Source organism: Galeopterus variegatus, unplaced genomic scaffold (genome assembly GCF_000696425.1).
Source record: "Galeopterus variegatus unplaced genomic scaffold, G_variegatus-3.0.2 Scaffold916, whole genome shotgun sequence".
Taxonomy (NCBI): domain Eukaryota; kingdom Metazoa; phylum Chordata; class Mammalia; order Dermoptera; family Cynocephalidae; genus Galeopterus; species Galeopterus variegatus.
Window position 1 is genome coordinate 288539 of NW_007727027.1, and position 22850 is coordinate 311388.

Below are 22850 nucleotides of genomic sequence, written 5' to 3' on the forward strand. Positions count from 1 at the left end.
TGCTGAGTGATGTTGAGTATTTTTTCATATGTCTGTTGTCCATTTGTATATCTTCCTTAGAGAAATGCCTGCTTAGCTCTTTTGCCCATTTTTTGATTGGGTTGCTTGTTTTTTTCTTGTAAAGTTGTTTGAGTTCCTTGTATATTCTGGATATTAATCCTTTGTTGGATATATCTTTTGCAAATATTTTCTCCCACTCTGTTGGTTGTCTTTTAACTCTGTTAATTGTTTCTTTTGCTGTGCAGAAGCTTTTTAGTTTGATATAATCCCATTTGTTTATTTTTCCTTTATTTGCCCATGCTTTGGGGGTCATATTCATGAAGTCTGTGTCCAGTCCTATTTCCTGAAGTGTTTCTCCTATGTTTTCTTTAAGAAGTTTTATTGTTTCAGGGTGTATATTTAAATCCTTAATCCATTTTGAGTTGATTTTAGTATATGGTGAGAGGTATGGGTCTAGTTTCATTCTCCTGCATATGGATATCCAGTTATCACAGCACCATTTGCTGAGGGTCCTTTATATTCTAAAGTTGTATTACATTTTCAGACAGTCCTCACTTGCCCCTCAACTCTACCTTAAACATATTCTCCCAGTTGTCTTTATCTAAACATGCGTACATGTGTCTATCTATCTACCTGTGTGTCTACACGTACATATATACATTTATAACGGAATGAATATATTCATATATATAAATATATATACACATATATATCCATATCCCTTAAACTAGTAATTCCTCCATTGAGAGATTATGCCTTATTTATCTGAGTTTTTCAACTTAACAATATACAATGCATCACACATGGCAGCTATTCAATAAGTTTTGACTGAACACATGAATGAAAAAAGAAAGCAATTCAATAAGTTTTGACTGAACACATGAATGAAAAAAGGAAAGAACACAAAGCTGTCAGGTAATCATATTTTATGGTCCATGACGTACATTATTTTTGTTCAGGCTTTCCCAAAAACTGAAACAGGATGAGTATGTGAGATCCAGGAATTAGGCAGGATTCTAGAAGGGGTGTACCATACTCAGTGGCTTTAAATATTTAGGGAGTAGGGTGAGGAAAATTTTTACTATGCCTCTTCTCCAAGTAATGCCATTTTCAAGTATTTGTACAAAGATTTGCCTGTACTTTCTCAGCTTACTAATTTCTGAGGGCTTGCCCTTCATTTGAAGAAGCTAGCCTACAGGTTCCATTGTTTTAAGACATTAAATGGATTCAAAATTCGCCACCATGGTTGGAACATGGAAGAACATGTTAAATTAGGAGAATAGTGGCCTCTTTTTTTACAGCAATTTATGAGTGGTTATGGGTATAAATGGCTATGAATGACAATAGAGCTGTCTATTGAATGTCTATGTACATACTCAATGTTCAATAGACCACACCTGCCAGGGAGTAAAATGTATAGAAAAACCAGTATACTTGTTAGAATTGTTATGCTTACATTAAAACAATTTTGCGTATAATCCCCCTTACTTCTAGCTTTTAATTTAAATTTCTATCCTACTGATCTATTAGTATGCGTTTTAATGTGAACCATACTAAGTCACTTTTAAGAACTAGATGATGGCATAGAAAAATTCTAAGTAGAAAGAAAAAAGAAACTAAAGCTAAGCCCAATCAATTAACTTTCTTATTTTTTTCTTACTATAAGGTACTTATTGAACTAAACACAATAATCACTCAAAAATCAAAGTTATATAACTCTAAATCGTGCAGCAGTGACCCAAGTAATTTAGCTGCACAAATATTTGGCAGGTGAAATGACAGCATCTAAATCATAGATTAGTTAGGATGAGAAAAATAAAATTTTTGCACTAGAACAGTTGCTTGATAAATGTATCCTACCTTTATTCAATGTTTACTTTTGATAAATGGCCAGACTTTGCAATGGCTTTGCCTTGATATTTATCTCACAGTCAGCAGCCATTATCTTGTGACAGCAATCTATTCTTTTCTGTTATCTTGCAGCTTAAGTCTTCTCACTGAGAACTTCCTATCAATTTTGTACTTTATAACATATAGAGATAAACTTCCAAAAAAGTATTTTAGGCATATGGCTTGTAACAAAAATTAAAAAAATAATAGACCTATAGCAGTTTTGAAGCAGTTATTTATACACATATCCTCTAGGGAGGAAATGTTATGGAAAGCAAAGCAAATGCGTATAATTATTTTAATTTGAATTTCTTTAATAATTCCTGAGAAAGTTCATAGAACTGCAGCTCAAAGAAATACAATAATACTTTGCTCATTAACATAGAGATCACATCCCATTGTAGATGGAGTAGACACATGGTCAATTACGTAGAGAACTGAGCAAGTTGCTGGGAATATGTAACTATTAGCATTCTTCTCACTAAAACATATTTCTTTCTTTCCCAAGTGTAGTTGCTCCTTTGGCTATAGGAGACCTCCCAAAGCATACTAGGAAAGGAAGAAATCCAGGGCGAATCCTCTAAGAGAGCATTGTTTGTATTGATACTTCATTTTAAAACATTTACACTGAACTAGACAAAGAATTATGCTAGTGAGTACAATTGAACTGGACTACCCCTCTGTAACCATTCAACTTAATTGCCTCATCTTACAGATGAGGAAACTAAAGCCCAGAACATTTTTATAACTTGCCCAAGTTTACTTAGGTAGAAAAAGTGGAAAAGCAGCCATGTGACACTGTCAATTCTTTCAGAAACACCTAATCCACTGTTCTTTCTACTAATTATTGTTCTTAAATGTCACATGGAACATTTGCTAAAAATATAGATTTCTTGATCCCTACTTTAAATCTGGGGTGAAACTCAGGTATCTGCATTTTTCAAGTCTAGTGGATTCTGAGGTAGCTGATCTAAAAACATATTTTAAGAAATACTGTTCTGTATTATAATATTTCTACATAAACATAAAATAATCTTTTCATTGCTTTGACTAGCACACTAGTTTTCTCAAAAATGAGATTTCTTAGACATTCAGTTTTAGAATATTTAATGCATACTCAGGTCAGGAGGGAATGGAGCGGGGGATGTGTGTGTGTGTCTGTGTGTGTGTCTGTGTTAAGGTGAAAGATAAAGATGAGACTGGTTTGGGTAGGACCATGGTCACAAGTAAGCCAAGAGTAGAGAATAGTCCAAAGTGGTTCAGGATCCAGTTGTTTTTATAGATTAGAGATCCTTTTATGTATATATTTTTTGGAATGTAGATTAGTGTGTGTGCTGGAAGACAAAAAGGTTATTTCAAAGTGGAGGCCCTGTGCCAAGTTCTCCCATAGGGAATGAGAAGACTCTGTTAAGAGCTCCTTGTTCTGATGATGCCGTCAGCCCTCTCCTTTTTTCTTTGCTGTCCTTACCATGCACCTGTATGTCATTCACATTCTATTTGGGCATTGCTGGTGTGATGTGATTAATGCTCAAAGGAAACACATCACTTTCTAGTACTATGCTTTCTATGACCTCCATTCAGCACTCTTCCCTAGCAGACAGGCTGTGTCTCAGTACTCATCTCATAACTTGTTTCCCATGGAGCTACAAGACTATGGGTCAAATACCACGATAATAACATTAACAATGAGGTGTAGAATGAGTTTTCTATCACAGACAGCCAGTATGGACAAGCAACTTCTCCACTAGTGGTTAACCCTAAGCTAATAAAAATTAGGTAATTGTTCCACACCAATGCCAGTATTTCTGGATCCATTACCCCAAATCTCCTGTGCACCTTGGCAGCAATTCTGCCATTACAAGTTGTAAATGGATCCAGATATATGTCCACTCTGATAGGGCAACCAGGAGGTTGCTGGTTCAATTCTAGTCATACCAGTGTCTCGTTTTGAGGCTTTTCCAGTGAGTTTGAATAACAAAATAATCATTTAATTTTGGGCTTAATTATACAGATCTTTTCTCATGAGTTACTTGCCTGTCTAAATGTATATTCACCCACTCTTGATAAAATTGACCAAGGTACTTTGGTGCATCTGTCTTGTGTGTAGGGTACAAATGGCATATGTAGGATCCTTCCCAAATCCTTTCTCCAAAGGTTAAACTGATTGCTCCCTACTTTGTATACCCACTGGATCCAGTAACTTCATCCACCCATAACCCTACAATTGCCTTTACTTGTCTCACACAGCAGTGGGGCTTTCAGGTCATTAAATATCTACATTTAATACTCCAGATAGTTAGCAAGCTTACATATTTCTTGTTTTCCATAAATCCATAGATTCTGGGCTTATTTGCCGTAAGAAGTTCTAAACCAGAGACATCCATCCTATGGAAGAGCATTCCATAGATAAAGTCTATTTTTCTTGCAATACAATACCATTCATTCATTTACCAGGAGGTTCAGTCATAATCTTTTTACAAGGAGAGTACACCAAATTACCTGCTATCCTCTCCTCCAAGCAGTATCACCATTTCTGTTTCCTCACAAAGGCATTAAATGGATCATAGACCAACTATCTTAATTCCTTTCTCCCCAGTATTAAGAGAGATAATTTAACTAAAGGCACTTTGAACACTATCATAACACTGCTATTTCTATGGCACAGTTATAAATTGAATTATTAAATTAATCCAGCCATTCCATGGGAATGCTTAAGATCAACTGCACTTCCAAAATATGGATGAAGTAAGACAATACAATCTCTGGCTGGTAGATATGCAACAGTGCTTCTACTTTCTGTGACTCAGCAGTGGTGTTGGTTCACTTTTTCTCTACAGTCTCCTAGAAAGGAGTATGCTGAGAGAGTACCTCTAATAAAACAGGGGAGGCTAAGTGCTTTCTGAGTTTGCTGATGATTAAATGTGATTAGACAATCAGTACCTGGCAATAAGGATTACAATATAAATAATATTAACAATGTAAAGGAGCTAGACACCACCAGAATGAAGAATGAACACAAGGCTTAGATAGGCAGCTAGATAAGCATGAGAGGAAAAGATCTCAGAATCATAGTGAAAGCCAGTTTAACAAAATAAAGTTAGAAAAAATATACATAAAAAGTATCAAAAATTCCATGCAACTTTGCATAATTGTAAGGTGCTAAAAAGTAGTTTGATACTTTTTTGGTTAAGGCAAATATAAAATAAAGGACAATGCAAAGAACAAAAGTGTTTGTAAAACTAGACCCATGAGAAACTTGGAATGCTAAAAATATCTAGAGAAGAGGGAACTTAATGATTTCTAAGATAATAATATATGGTACAATTGTTAGAATTTACCCATCTCCAGATAGAACAGAGCTTAAGAAGTATCTTGAGGGTTGAAAGAATAACAGATGATAATAAATTCGTTCTTAAAAGGAGATGTGATTAAATACTAGAATGATCTACATTGTAGAATCTGCTCCAATGATGCCATTATAAAGTAGATTAATATTCATGTACCATAATAAGTAAATTTTAAAATGAGACAGAAAAAACTATATGTCCTCTTCTATTCTTATTACTCCATGATAAATTCCTATGGGGTTGGTAGTGAACTTTTAATGCTCATTAGATATAAAATACATTTTAAGGTATAATCACACTGATGGATTTGGCCATTTATAACATTTTTGCCAAAACAAAGCAAAACAAAACAAACTGACGATACATTTATTTTTTTAAACACCTTGTTTCAATGTTATAAAAGGTCTTTTTAATTAAATGTTCAACTGGTAATGTCTTTGTAGATGTTAAATATGCAGCAGGTTCCAGATTACATTTAATATGAATAAAATTATAAGGGTTTACTTGAATAGTTAAATAATTACTTCAAAAAATATATTAATATGTTAATGACGTTAGAAGCACTTAACAATTCAAAATAATCTTTCTGTATTTAATGGTTCTAAATGTTTTACATTGTATAATTAAATTTAAAGTAGTATGTAAATGTTATTACTGAAATATTATGTGGTACTTGAAATGAATTTAACCAGGTATTCATATTCTGTGGAATATTCTAGGAATAGATAGTTATTGAATTAAAGAGTTTATTTCCAAGGGAAGACCCTCCATAAGTGAGTTTGCATCTGTTCAATCTGACTCTAAACAGTGAGTTTTAATTCAGATCAGGATCCTTTTTTGTGTTTAGATAATTAAGTGAGAGCAAGATGAAATTTTGTCAGATGTCACTTTCACAAAATGAGATCTACTAATAAAGAAATTAGGTTATTGTTCTATGCAGATAATAGACACATTGTGGGTTTTTTGTATCTTTTTTAGTATTAAAAGTATATTCAACATGTGATTTAAGAAATATGAGACTGTAAAATGAGTACTGAAATATGATTCAGAATATTCATCTCCATAAGCCTACTCCAACCATGCTGCCATGACAGGGGATATTTTGGTGACTCCAATATTTAGGAATTGTTTTAAGAGACTGGATATGACTCACAAAGGAAAATCAGCCTCATTGCTCTATATTTACACTTTGCAAAAAAAGGAGAGGTAACATTTTTTTTTTTGTGCAGAAGAGATATTATGAAACAAGTAGCAGGGAAATCATTCCACAAACTAAATTCAAGACAAGTGCTAGAAATTAGTCATCTTCCAAGGTAACACCAGTCAGAAATGAGCCTCATAGTGATAAATGATGTAATGAGATGGACAGTAGGTTTAGATGATTTTTAAAATCCCTTTTAACCCTAAGATTCTGTTACTAGTAATTTCTTTTTTCTTGAGTAAGGATTCTGTCAATCTCCATCACATCAGTTTTTCTTCCTTTTTAGATACCTGTATGCTAGGTAACTATCATCTTTCTGCAGTGTATACATGGTCCAGAGTAAAATCATTGCTCCAAAGTAAAACAATATTAGCCTGCTGGTGTGTGCACGTGCAGGTGTGCACGTAGGTAGTTGGCCTGACATTACCCTCTAGCTTCCTGCAGATGGAGTCACCACAGATCAAGATGAAGAAATGAGTCTAGAGAAAACTGGCACAAAGAAACCACTGGGATATTTATAACATCTTATACCCCATTTAGCAGAAAACAATGCTTCAGCGTGATAAACACTCTTGGGGCTTTGTCCACTTAAAATCTCAACCTCAACTGTCTTCTACACATATTTGATTTTATATCAAAGTTCTCCAAATATCAATGATATTCTAAAACACCACATGTAGCAAGTTATTAAAAAGTAATTTGTGTGTTCTATTAACAGAGGTAAAATCTATTCCTACATTTTCCAGGTAAATTACCATTACTGTTATTCTTAAGTGATATGTAATATCACTTAACATGGGCTGGCCTCTTAGTCAGGTGGTTAGAGCACAGTGTTATAACATCCTAGGTCAAAATATTGGATCCCCTGGATCCCTTTGCCAGATAGTAGCTCAAAAAAAAAAACCAAAAAAGATTATTTAACATATTATTAGTCACAATGTGAAAGAGTGGAAAATTTTTGTAAAATCTAATTGTTTTACCTTTTTTTCCTTGTGTCCAAAATTCAGCTTTCAAATGCACAGAATTCTACTGAACAAAGATAATCAATACAGACAATATCATCTCCATAAACCAGGCAAAACATACAAGACACAAAATAACGAGGTAAAACTTTTCCAGGTTTTTAATTTGTCTCTTCCAAGTAACAACTTTGCTAATGCTTAACACACATTACCAAAGGGTGGTACTTCTTGGTCTCACTACATTAAACATCTATAAATTCATTACTTACTACTTCAAACATTAATCTATGTTTTCTTACATGGAATTATTATGCATTTAGCTTTTATTCATTTTAAAAAGTTCCACTTTATTAGGTCTTCAAAGGGATTTCCAAAGTGTTCAATTACTTCTTCTAACTGTGGCTTTCTCTCTCTCTCTCTCTTTTTTTTTGGAAAAAAGCCAGTTTTCCAGTCTTTGCACTTTTATTCTTACTCTCTTCATCCACTTGTTCCAAGGGTTGTGAAAAGAGGTTTTCTTTCATGACTGCCTCAACAGTGAGGGTTCCTTTCTAGCTTTAAAAAATTCAAGCTTAAAAAAAAATTAAATTGGCATCTTTATAATGCCGTAGCTTTTGCTCACTGAGGAATCAAACCCTCTGAACAATGAATGCTTGTCTAAACCAACTATTCACAGAAGGTACTGCCTTCTGGGGAATGGGAAACGTTTTTACCTACTAACAAATGAGAGTAGCGTAACAGAATAGAACTGTACCCAATGCAAAATGCCTTGTGTTTCCAGATCTGAAATAAGGGGATCACTTACAGCCCCTCTGCTACTGACCTGGTATAAAAAGAAGCACAATGAAAAACAAGATCGAGCGACAGTCCGGATGAGATCATGTGACTTCCTTTTAAATGTCTTTAATTTACAGATTTAAAAAATGTTCAGAGAGGCTGGAGGCTTACCCACACATGTGAATTAAAACTTGATGATGATGCTTAGTGAGAGTCTGAGAGATGAAAAGGACCAATCTTGAGAAAACTGTCTAGGATATATAAATAGCTTTAACAGTTACTTCAAAATTTAGTTTTATGTTGTATCATGTAGGTATCAAAACTGCCAAAGGCCTCTGAAAAAAATCCAAACCTCATGAATATTTTGTGTCAAGCACTAACACTACTCATCATCAACCGCTTTCATTCTAGGAAGGACATAAACCAGTTAGAAAGAAATAAAAAATGTTTTGTTTTCTCTTTCTCATTAAAAGATTGAGTCACTTTGGCAACTGTTTTGTGAAGTAGTTCTTGATCCTATTCTTGATCTTATTGATGAAGAAAGAGGCGTAGGGCATGGGGAAGTTGACAGGGTCAGGGTACTCTTGCTTTTGGGACTATCTTGTCTGCTTTCCCTCTCCTTCCCCTTACTGTCTCAATCCCCCCCAGAGGTGAGTTTTCGCTGGCATTGTAGAGAGACTAACAAAGGAAAGAGGATCAAGGGAATGGAGGGGAGAAAGATGGCAGCAGGAGTAAGACAAGGGTGGGATTAGAATGGGAATGTGGAAAGACAGTCTTTCAGAGAAGAGACAGAAATTTGTAGCCTAAGAAGGGACCTGCAATGGTTTGAATGTGTTCAGGCGTTGCCAATGTGGTAGTATTAAGAGGTGGGGCTTTTAAGAGGTGATTAGGCCATGAGGGCTCCTCCCTTGTGAATGTCTTTAAATACCATATAAAAGAGGCTTCCTTCATGCAGCTTTCGATAGCTTGCTAGCATGCCTTTCTGCCTTCCATCAAGTGAGAACACAGCATTCCTCCTCTCCTGAGGATACAGCAATAAGGCACCATCTTGGAAGCAGACAGCAATTTTCCCCAGACAACTGAACCTGCTGATGCTTTGATCTTCGACTTCTCAATCTCCAGAACTGTGAGAAATAAATTTCTGTTCTTTATAAATTGCCTAGTCTGTGGTATTCGGTTATAGCAACACAAACGGAGTGGTACAAGGCCCTAGACATCTCTGGTGCTGTCATGTCCAGAACCCCAGTGTTAGTAAGTGGCAAAATCAGGAAAATGGGTAACTGTATGAGATGATGGATATATTAATTTGTTTCACTACAGTAACTATTTTACTATATACAAGGGGTCTTCAAAAAGTTCATAGAAGATTTGTATTATCTCTTAATTCTGTTTTTCCATGAACTTTTTGACGTACTCTCATATACACGTACCTCATAACATCATGTTGTATACCCTGAACCTACACAAGAAAATTTATTTTTAAAAACAAAGAAATGTTGGACTCTCTTCTATTAGCTGATAAACACATCAAATTTCTTGAACATATTTTAAACAGACCTCCAGTGCATGAAGGAATATCTCATTATTTTCTGTGAAACAGGAACAAAAAGAAGCTAATTTTTAGTCAGTTCTATTCCTTGAAAAGGAGAAAAGTATCTGATTACCTCATAGATAGAATCCTGAAGTCCATATAGAGAAAGTGTAGAAAGTGATATCTTTAGATATTTCCCATACTTTTTCTTACATTTAATTATTTGTACATGTGGTTCTCTTTCTCTCTGTCCTAAAGATTTCCTCTCTCAAAGTCCAATGGCATGTACTTAAATAGCAGTTTTCCTACACACAGCATGAAATGTAAGGGAGGCTTGATTTTGTAATGAGTTTTCCCCAGATTGCTTAATACATCTGATTTATCCAGACTGTCACTGCCTTTCTCGATGCCTCTTATTCAGCTTTCTGCAGCAGCAGCTTTCTATGCATAACATTACCCTTCATCCTCTCCTCACACTAATTTTCTGTAGCAATAATTGCAGCAAAGAATTCCCCCAATTCAGCATTTGGAAGCAATAGTTTGTAAGCCAGCTTTAGAGAGTGAAATGATATCAATTTAGAACTTTTTAAAAATAAGTTTATAACATAAACAAATGTAAATTATGTCCATCATTACTGATGATAATGTTGAATTTCTTAGAAGTGGCGATATAACTGCTTTAGCAATTCAGTTTCTATTTTACATTCTGTTTCTCTATTATTCAGGGAATATGTATAGATTATGTAGGTTATTGGGGCTTTTTCTTCTCCCTCTGCTTTCTAGAATGGTCTGGTTTACCACTATTTAGCACTTCCTAATGTTAGATATAAAACTAAAGAAACAGACACTCAAACTAAAATATTTTACCCCTTTTCTAACTTTTTAAAAAAATTTTGTGAAGTTTATTGGGAGCCAAATGTGAAGATCAACCCAGGAAACAAGAGCCAGAGAAGTGCTCCCCACTTTTCTAACTTTTTAAGCATTAGAATAAGAAAAGATTGGCAGTGAAAAATGAATTGCAGTTGTTTTCATCTATCCAAGTTTTTTTTTTTTTATCACTTTTACCATACACAATCAAGAATTATGATATTGTAACTATATAAGATATAATTATTGAATTAAATGGTTAGTTTAGGTGTTTAGACATTAGATATATTTGCTTCTATTAAGGTTGTTTTTTCTCTACTAGCAATACCATAAGAATTAAATCAGCAATAGTCATGAAAACAAGGTCTTGTAACGCACTGCACTTTTTATCGATCAAGAGCAGTTTAATCTAGGTCACAGGAACAATTAATTGAAGCAAACTCAAAGCAGATATGCATGTTTATAGGGCTGATTCTCTACCTGCCATTTTAATGCCCTTGGCAGAAGAAACACAATGTTTCTAGATTTCACATATATGACTGACACAGAGGCTAGCCAAATTCTATTTTTCCTTTCTTACTCCCACCCAATGTGAAGTATATGCAGGTACTTGAAAAATTTAAAGCAGATACTGATCATTACTTTAGTCTCAGGCAAGACAGTTTCCAAAGCAAAAGCATTTAATTGAACACAAACTGCCATTTTATTTAGGAAAAGACAACATGCATGTAATGAAGGTATAACAGGCATGAAACTTCAAGCTCTGGCAGAGAATCAATATTTCTAAAACAGGAATTCTTTTAAAAAAGTAAGAATTTAAGCCAAATAGATGTAGAACTAAAATACAAAACTATGTAACTGAAAACAGACTATACCATAAAAAAAAATCTAAATAAATTACAAAAGCAGAAATTGCACATGCTTGACCAAGATACAATAAAATTAAATATGAATTTAATAAGTCTTCTAACCAGAAAAAAGATAAAAAAAATAAAATAACCCCCCTGACTGCCATTACCTAGAGATTTACATCATTATCTTTAGTTACTGATAAAGTCTAAGAAAAACTGTAAAAAGTATAGTCACATCTATTTATAATGTGTGGAAGTATATTGCACATGAAAATTGTATAATATGACTAAAGCTATATTCAAAGGTAAATTTGTAACACTAAATGTTCATTATCAAATAAGAATGAAAATAAGTTCATAATTCACTAAGCAGACCACTCACAATTTATAATGCAACAAATCATATGGAAAAAATAAAATATCAAATACAAGGACAGAATTTAATAAATTGGGAAATATAATACAATGTATTTGATCAGTAAATCAAGGGGCATAATTTTATGACACAATGAAAAGGAGAAACATTGAACACACGGACTGTGCACAAGATCACAAGGCAATATAATCTTGCTTTTCCATGTGCTGATATCAGTATTTCTGCCTAAACTTCTGACTTCAGGCACACTGGACTGCTTCACCTTTGAATCTACTTGCTGTATTGCATTATGTTATTCACTGTATTGAATTATATATCCTATGTTTATAATGTTGATAGCTGTGGAGTTTGTTTTTGATTTTATTTCGATTGTAAATCCTTTAAGAGCAGAAGGATTTTCTTTATCTTGTAGTCTAAAATCTAGCAGAGTGCTTGACACATATTGGTTACTCAAAAGCTGTTGACTGGATACATGAATGAGTGAATAAATTAATTCTGTAGGGCACTTCTCACATTATATAGTAGTACGTGAACTTGGTCTTGGGTTACAGTATGTGGTAAGCTGTAAATAGCTGCTAAACTGTACCTTTTGTAAGGGCCAAGACCATATCTATCTCTTTTATACTTGTTATATAACCCCAGCACTGAGCACAACACCCAGCCCAGAGTACCGGCTTAGTAAAGAGTAATTAGTTGATAGAATAAGTGGATGAGTCTGTTCATTCATCCCGCCAGATAAGGACAAGACCTCTAGGCCAAAAAAGCTATTAACAGCTATGAATGTTTGGTGAAGTTGACCCTGAAACAGCCAGAGTTACTCTTTTGGCTACTTCACTCACCAAAGCAAAATTATATTGCAACACCTGATGATATCCTGTGCTTTATGTAGCCCTATTAAACATAGCTAGAAATTAGAAATAAACCTTATTTCTTTGAGTTATTAATTTTATATTTCACGTCATATGTTCACTAATAATATAGATTCACAATTTTCTTAGAATCATAATTTAATACTATAAATAAATGAATATGTACTATGTACTAATTTATGCTACTGGTGTATCAAATCAAATATTGAATAGCTTTCCAAGAAAACCTTGCAAAATTAATAATAAGCATACAACGTGTGATATTTTTGCTAGCACTGTAATGATTATTTATTTAAATGTGTCTGTTAACAAAATTTATTTTCCTCAGTGTAAATGGCTCTGAATTTTCTTTTTTTTTAAATTAGAGAATAGAAAGACTTTCTTCTTCCATATAATGTAGTAATAGCTCTAATAGTACTTAGAATATAATAATAGTTTCAAAGTGCCTAAACTACAAAAGTAACTGAAATAACCAAATGGTATAAAAAATGCATTGCTTTAATGCTTCTTAGACATGTAAAATCTTTAAAATCTGGGATAATTCTAAGTATAAAATAAATTATTTCATGGGAATGTAAACTTATGAGTCATTTTGACATTTTTTGGACCCACACAGAAATTATTCTTCCATGGACCAGGAAGAAGCTTTGCTAATTAATGTTATTTGGTACTTGGTTTCAAAGGAATTTAAAAATTACTTTGCTCTTGGTATATTTTCAGTGATGGTTGGGTTTTGAGGTGTGGTTAGCTAAGTGATGATTAGGTGAAGAGAAAAGAAGAGTAAAGTGAAGACACAAGATTATTTTCAAGACTTTATTTTTATATTTTTAATTTTTTGATCTTATTAAATATTAACTTGCTGTTTAATTTTCCCCTTCTATCCCTCTCCACATCACCTTCATGAAGAAAAATTGACAAATATTTTCTTTTTCAGAGGCTCTTTCTTGATATTTCAAGAAGTATCTTGAGTATTGAAAAAGCAAAAAACAAAAACCTTTCACCTTAAGTACAGTGCAGTCATCTCCCTAACATCCTTTAAACACCTGGCATCTGAGTGACCATAGTAAATTCAAGTTGGTTCCACCGGAAAATCCTCTGATGGTCTCCTTTCTGATGCTATTTCATTTCTGCCACAACCTGACCAGGTTAGGGAGCACATGAGATTTGGCTGTCCAGATTTTTTTTTTTCTTGACTTAACCAGTTGGGAGTTGAGGGAAAGGAATTATGCTTAATGAATAGCAATTGCTAAATACTTGGAAGCTTGAACTATGTTTTCCAAGAAGCTCAGGGGTGAAAGAGTGAGGGAATAACCAGCAGGGAACACCACAGAAAACAAATATCATTGGAAAAAAGAGTGATAACCATGGCCAGTCTTTCTAGTACTTTTTAGTAACCCTTCCTAATCCAACCACACTTTCCAAAGGGTTCTGAAACCACCAGTCCTTTTCCAGAGACATTCAGTGAGTCTAGATGTTTGCTCATTCCCATCAAAATTCTAATCAAAGGAAAATCACATATTTAAGATATAATACTGATTTGCAAATTTTCAGTTAACTAATTTTACTATTATTTTTTTTCTAAAAGGGGATGGCCATTTAACTCAGTCAGTTAGAGCACGGTGCTGATAACAAAGTGCAGGGTTCGATCCCTGTACTGGCCAGTTGCCAAAGGAAAAAAATAAAATAAAATAAGAAATAAAAAAGGTCGGCCATGTAACAGTATTTATATCATCACGAATCAATTTTTAAAAAATCCTTTAATACTATTTCATAGTTTAAAAATGCAAAAGAGACAAGACAGCTCCGTATTTCTCCATCATCCATAAATGAATTAAAAGACTCTGAGATAATATTTTTAATCAGTTCCTTACTAAGGACTAATAAAAAAAATCATCTTTGCAATTAAAATGCAAATATGAGATGTCTCTTAGATCTGTGCTACTCAGAGTGTGGTCTGCAAACTCTTTGTCCCAAGTCTCATTGAGATAAGTTCAGAGAGAATAGGCATTTAGATACTTTTATAGAAATTTGACATGAGCAAGACATCCAAGAGTGTGGTTTTGTGTTTCACAAAAATATCAGTTGGTGATGGATTAGGAGGAGAAAAAAAAAAAAAAAAACTTCTTGTTAAGAAAGCTTGAGAAGCACTCGGTGAGATAATGAGAGCAGTTGCTCATGATTGGGGCACTAAACCACAAATCTGAATATGAGGTGAATTCTTAATTGAGGGGAATCGGTGGTAAATAGAACAGCATTTCTATTAGAAATAAAAAATGGTGTTTCGATGATCTAAAAATATTGAACTTTACCTCAGATTAGGTTGGGGTAAACCCAGGGACAGATTCACAGGATTGTGACCTGGGCAGTCACACATGGCCCTGCTGTCAGAAGGGCCCCACACTTGGTTAATGCTCTGCTCTTGCCATCTTAAAATTCTTAATAACTTTATCTTTAAGTTTATGTTTTGAAATCCAGTGTGACAATGGAGCATGCACACAAGCAGAGGAGGTATGTGCAATTCACGTGGCCATTATTCCCCGTAGCCCTGTTTGCATATAGCCTTTGAGATGCCCCGTGCCACTTCTGTTAGGCAGGTTACTTTATTTTGTAGTTTATTCACTTTTAAAATGAGGCTCATACCTGCCTTGTAGAATGATTATGAAGAATAAATGACATACAACTTTTTTGTACAGTGCCTGGCTCACAGGAACTGCTCAGTCTGGTAGGTATGCCAATGTGTCAAGTATTTCACCCTTTCACTATGCTCCTGTTACAATCCAAGTTTTTCATTTTGTCTTTTCTATAAATGAAAATAACAGAGATGCTCCAGGAATTAATATCCAAAAGAAATAATAAAGATAAACGTGACATAGGTTAAAGAAAAGAAAAAGTCAAAATTATTGTCCAACTTGTGTTTCTCAGTTGAGAACTTGAAAACATTGGAGCCAGCATGCGAGTCTGATAGAGCTCTCATTTATTTCCACTCTATCACAAATGGACAAGTATGTTTTTTAAAACCACTTCTTCCTCTTCAAATCTCTCTCTGAGAATCTACCTTGGTTGCTGACTTTGAAACAGGATGGCCTCATCTAAGATACGAAAGAATTAAGAAGGAGTTCTTTACTGGCTTAAGAAAGACAGGACTAAAATACACTTCCTTTATTAGAATGAGATGTGTAAATTGTGAATAAATGTTTTTATTCTTCAATTTAAACAGTGAATTTTATCAATGAGTTGCACGTGTTTTGCTATATTGGTGATATTACTTGCTTTGTAATTCTTAGAAAGAGGCTCCAGAATAGCAGCAAGAGCTAGGGATTCCAGAGGAGAGCATTGAGAACCTATACCCTGTGAGGAAAAAATAGTTTTCTGAGACTCTTTATACTCCACTCTACTCTAATCCATTACTTTCCAACTTAGACTAACCAAACTCTTACTTTAAGAATATCCGTAATTGCTCTCTTGTCTTTCCATAATTATTAGTGTTTATTTGAAAATGACTGTGTCAGGCACTCTTCTAAGAATTTTACATGTGTTAATTCACAATACAGCTATAAATAAGAGATTCTTATTATTATGTCCATCTTAGAGGAAAGGACACTGATGCACGATAAGTTTATATAATTTGCTGAAAATTAGCCAAATAGGAGGGAGCAGAATCGGGCTTCAAACAAACACAGGCGGTCTGACTTCACTGCCCCTGCTCTTCCACACCTGGCTTCACTGCCTCTGCACCACACCCACTCTGGAAACTCAGACCCTACATCAGCTCCAATTGTACTTGGTCAGTTCCCCCTTCCTACTTCCCACAACTGGCATTTAGGAGGTGCCCAGGAACATTTGATGAATAAATAAATGCTATTCAGAATTTCCAGTGCAGATCTCTTTTCTGAGCTCAGTTCTGAGAATACACTCATCTTCTCTTAGACGTAGCATTAAGTATCATAGGGAATCTTCAATCAGTATGACAATATGGATTCACTATGCATTATCCATCCTCTCTTCTAGTCCTCATCTTCATGAATGTAGCTGCCATTTACTCCTTTGTCCAATTTGGAAACTTGGGAGTAGCTTTTTCCTTCTTCTTGTCCTTTGCTTCTCTTTGTCAATCCTTCCTAAATATCTTACACAGCAAAGCCTTCTTCTCAAACTACAAACACTTCCACCTGAATAACAGTGATAGCCATTTAATGGCTTACAATTTTACTGACACATTTTTTCCAGACATATCTTTCTAAAACTCTAGTCATTACACTTACCCGAGAATAGGCAGAATTATGACCATCACCAGCCCCCCAAATCCCCAAAGATGTCTAGGTGGGAATCCCTGAAACATGTAAATATGTTAAATTATATGGCAAAAGAGACATTGCAGTTATTATTAAGTTAAGAGCCTTAACATCAAGTGAAGTCCTGGATTTTCTAGTGGGCCTGATGTAACCACATGGGTCTCTAAAAGTGAAGATCCTTTACTTGCTGTGGTCAAAGGAAGCTGTGAGTAAAGAAGAATCAGAAAAATGCAACCTCACTGAATTTGAAGATGTTGAAAGGGATGATGAGCTAAAGAATGCAGGAAGCCTCTAGAAGATGGAAAAGGCAAAAAACACAAATTCTCTCCAAGAGCTTCCAGGGAGAAACACAGCCCTGCCGACACCTTCCTTTTAGCTTAGTGAGACCTAAATTCAGCTTCTGACTTAGAAAACTGTAAGATAATAAATTCCTGTTGCTTTAAGCCACTAAACTTGTGATAATTTGTTAGAGCAACAATAAAAAACTAATACATCCTATATAAATCATCCAGTGACTCCCTATTAATTTTAGAAAATCCTTTTAAACAACTGTTGTCTGGCTTAGGTCCTCTTATATTTCCTCACATAGTTATCTATGGAGTTTTCCATCATAGTCCTTGTTTTTCTTTCATACTGTTGTGGGCAGTATGGGGAGGCAGGGAGGGAGAAAGTGAGGCTCCTGCCACCTATAAATGCAAACTACATTGCCTTTATGAAACCAAAATCACCAAGTACATATATGATGAGTGTAACTAGCTATCTCAGGGACAAAAAAAAAATTATTGTTTTTAAGAGTATGAAGGAAGACTTAGGAAATACCCAAAATTCTTATTAAAGGAATCTGTTAGTAATCTCAAGGAGAAAGAAATAAGATGTGATTGCAATTCAGCAAATGGAAATGGTACAAATTTTACTTTACTGCAGAAAAAAAAAAAGATTTAAAGCTAAACGTGTACCTAGAAGCAGAGGGAAATGTAGTGTGCAGAGAATAAAGCTTAAATGTGGTTGGCCTCCTTGTCTGCATGAACCCTTCTGAAGTCCTGAGAGGTGTGAGAGGGTTATACTTTCTTGTAAAATTTGCATAAGTCAGATGTATCACTGCAATCAGTAAGACTACTGTGCTTACCATTTCTCCACAACATTTTCCTTTCTGTTGGATTGCATTGGAAGGACATGTATTTGTAATATCCTATTCAGGCCATGCAAAACTTGGATCTTTCTCTGCCTAGTGAAAAGTGAAGATCAAATAGATTTCGGGTTTTCCATTTAAGTGTGTGAAAAGAAGAAAGTGTACTGTTTAAGGGACAAGGTTTTCTAGTCTCTAGAGAGTTACTATTGAAGAGATGCTCTTGTTAATGCCACTAGACTCAAAATACATGACTAATCTGATAATCACTTGTTTTTGTAATGTAGCATGCCCTTAGTGGGGCAAGATGATCTACTGATAACACTTTCTAGGTTGATCAGAAATGGTGTTTGCCACTGTAAAATAATCTTTGGAATTTTGGAACAGATGTACATTTGTGGTAGACAAAGCATGTGTCTTCATTCATCACTTAGCATAGTGCCAGTATTTGTGTGGATGCAACAGTGAAGAACACAGGCTCTCCTCTCTTACGACACTTTAAACAAGTTAACAAAGAGAAGATCATGGTACATAGAGTTAGGGTGAAGGTCTTCTTCAGGTTGGATGATAAGGGCAGGCTTCTCTGAAGTGGTGACATTTGAGCAGAAGGAGCCATTCCTGCAGAAGGAGACACTACTACAGTGATCTCTGGACAAGCATCAAGCCGAAAGCCTTCGATAGAGTCAGGTTATATGGAGTTGTAGATTAATGTTTTTCAAACTGCATGACTAATTTTTTGGTCTTGAAATCAATTTAGTAAATTGTAACAACTTTCTTAAGTGAAACAGAACAAAGAAGAATAAAATAGGAAAATCAGAATGCATTGCACATATTAAGACTATAGCTTTCATAAGATGATTGCTTCAGATTTGTGTGTGTACATGTGTGTGTATGAATATGTGTATATTAGATCATGGTATAAAATATATTTTTTTCTACGGGTCCTACTAAAAATAGTTTGAAGTATAGGGCTTATTAAGGGATCTGAGTAGTACTTCACATGAATAAGACACTGATGGAATGTTTTAAGCCACATATATACATACAAAGAAAGAATGTGAACTGCTCAAATGCTGGATCTACTGATATACTCTCATTCCCTTAGCAGGTTCAGGTTTATGTATTTGGAAAACTGAAAATTACACCATAGGTCATGATGCCTTTTATACCTGGGGTGGTCTTTTCTTCCTCCTGGAGGCACCCATACTGCATTAAGCTGCCCTGGGCAAACTACCAAAAAGGCATCTCCCAGTAATAGACAAACTACAAAAAGAGATGCCCCTTTTGAGCTGTTAAAGCATGGTAATAGCTTCACCACATTACCAGGCCACACAGCTTAGTGGGTAGATCTCAGGCTGGGTTTCAGCCGCAACTCATCTCATAGCTGAGCACCCTTTAGCCTGCAGGAACTAAACAACCATATACAGGATCCCTGAATATCCCTTGAAATTTCTTCTGCTTTGCTCCTCACCAGTCAAATTCTACAGTGTTTGCTATCTTGGATAGAATTGCTTACTTGTCAGTCCTTGGGACATTTAGGCAATTTCAATACTTAATGCAGTGCCGGGTCTAAAATTCTGCTACTGAATGAAGCAAGTAATTGAATCAACTATTTGAGAATAAACAAAGTCAATATATTAGATGATAATGTCAAAAACTGTACATAGGTGGCACATGGAAAAACCTAAGCTAAAAGACAGCTGAGACAGCATCTGAGAGACTGGCCAAATTGTCAGACACTCTGAGAGTTCCTCTTAGCCCCTCATGCTTCAGGTTGGTTTTGTTTCTTGATTTCTACTCTTGATTTTCCCTAATACCCAGTTTTTTTCCTTCCAATTTGGATGCTGCTGGTTCCTTAGCCCCTGCTCTGACATTTCCATCAGTCACTTTATTCCAGCACAATTTGCCTTTGCTTTCCAATTTTCACCTCTTAGTTTGCTTCCTGATTATTTGATGCTCGATCAACCAGTTTGGCAGATCTCATCTTGCTGCAGGAACCAACTTCCTGAATCCTGACCTTCTCCCCTGCAATGAGCCTGGCCCATCTCCACCCCTGCTGCTGCCACCCAATTTAGATTGACTCCCCGTGTTAGGCTTTAGTTTATCAAATGAGATTAGTCACCTGGCATATCAAGCATTTCGAAATATTCATGTGACAGGTAGAACATTTAAGACTGTACTGTAGTGTATAAGACAGCAATGTAGTAGTCCATTTTGTGTTGCTATAACAGAATACCAGAAACTGGATAATTTATAAAGAGAAGAGGTTTATTTGGCTCACAGTCTGGGACAGCTACATCTGGTGTGGGCCTCAGGCTACTTCTACTTATGGTGGAAAGTGATAGGCAACCAGCGGGTACAAGCAGATCACATGGCGAGAGGAAGCAAGAGAGAGAGAGGAGGAGCCAGGGTTCTATAAACAACCAGCTCTCACCAGAACTAACAGAGCAAGAATTCACTCACTACCCCCACCCCCGAGGGAGAGCATTAATCCATTCATGAGGGATTCACCCCCATGACTCAAACTGCTCCCAATACTGCCACGTTGGGGATCAGGTTTCCAAATGAGTTTTTGGGGGACAAAACATCCAAACTCTATCAAGCAGTAATTAATTTTAAAATAAACATTGTAAATTCACTTATACTAAGATTGTCGTTATTACTTAACTAAAATAATTAATTTATACAGTACTTACACACCTAGCACAATAAAAGATTACTTAAAATTCATGTGACTCACTGGATATGGAAATTAAGGCATTTATAAAAGTATTTCTAAATAAAATAATTTTTACCATGAAGACAGCACAGATTGTGGCTCTAAATAATGTGATTTTAGCTATGTTTGAATCAGAAAAAGTAACCAGGACAAACTACTGACTAAGGTTCTAGTGCCTAGACCACAAGTTTCAAAGAATACTTGTGAACTAGTTGAGAGATTCTGTGTCAATGCAGATATCAAACAATATAAGAAAATATGTCACATATTTGATTCAGCAGTATTGACAGAAAATAAATTTTTTTTTTTTTTTGTCTTTTTTTTTCCGTGTCCGGCAACGGATCGCAACCCTCAGTGTTGCCCCCGTACCGGACCGGGGACCGGCAACGGGATTGCAACCCTCGGTGTTGCTCCCGCGCCTCGCTCAACCAGTGAGCGGGAACCGGTCTGTATGTGGGATCTGAACCCTCGGGCGGGAGCGCTGCTGCGCTTCCCAAGCGGCGCACTATCCAGTGCACCACCGGGCCGGCCCGACAGAAAATAAAATTTGTTTATTTGTATGATTGGTTTTTACTTTAGGTTATCAGTCCTGATTGAGCTTTTCAAGGAATATGGATATTTGGAATATTTCCACTCAGATCTGAGCAATTGTAAATGTAAATGGGTGTGCTAAATAAAGTCTGTCTCTTTGTGCCAACAACATTCAGAAAATTCAATGAGGAATCAGAGTCAGGTTTAAGGACAATTATTTAGGTCATGCTGTCTTTGCTCAAGGAATCACTTTCAATTTAGAGGCAAATTGTGGATAATGAGAAAAAAAATCACCAAGAACAAAGGCTTTCATTTGTACACATGTGCATTAATTTTTTTGAATATGGGACATGTACAAAAGTTATGTAAGTTATAATGCCTGTGATCCTTTTGTTCTTCCCTCTCCCCCACAGCCACTTACCCACAAACACATGTAAACACAATTACTGTTAAATATACATTTTTTAAAAATCAAGCATGACTTTTGAAAGGTGCACCCCTGAGCTAAAGTGACATTAAAGCAGACAAAATCAAATCAAGTCAAAAATAACAAGATTTATTTCAAGGTGGTTGAAATTTGAACCTGTATAAACTAGCAACCCTTGATCAGATTTAAAGACATCAACAAGTGTTGGTTTAAAAAAAATTTTTTTAATGATATTAATCTTCCTATTCTCTTCACCATTTAAAAATGTACTCCCCGCTTTCCTATTTTATCCTCTTTAAGAAAATATTCCTTGGATTTAAGAAAGTCAGCTGTCAGAAGAGGTACCTTGGCCAGTGTCTCAGGGCCTGCCCAGGGACCTGAGGTGTGGAGCTGGGGACTGGACACCCCTCCCATAACCGGGCACACCACTAGTACCAAGGAGCATGCCAAAAACATCACCTCCATGTGGGTGGCCCACCACAGCCACCACAATAACCACAGCTGCCGTGAAAATGGCTAGATGTCACAACCACCACGCAGATGGTCCTCCAGCCACTGGAGTATATTGACACAAGGAGAGTCACCAGCAGAGACCAAGAAAAAGAAGAGGATGTCTCTCTCCACAAAGCTCATTCCAGAGTGACAGAAGAAGTATCTGCTCTAAGGTAATATTGGGGAAACTGAACACATCTCTCGGCATTGGACAGGTTATCTAGGCAGCAAATCAACAGAGCAACCATTACTCTTTCAGAAGGAGAGAAGAAATCTAGGGTTATCAGAGGTGGGAGGAGGGAGGGAAAGCAGGATGGGGAGTGATTGGACAATGGGCATAAAAAATAAGTATGATTTGTAACAATATATATACTAGTAATATTGATTTGATCAATATATGTCAACATTGAACCCCAAAAATATGTATAATCAATTATGATTCAATAAAATTTTCAAAGGAGAAGAAAAAAAAGAAGAGGCACCTTGGAGACTGTGTGACTTAAGACTGAGAGATTATAAAAAAGCACTGTGGGAGCATTCTTTCCAGCTGTTTAAGGACAATATGCTATTCAAGCAAGACTAATCATTCATAGCAACC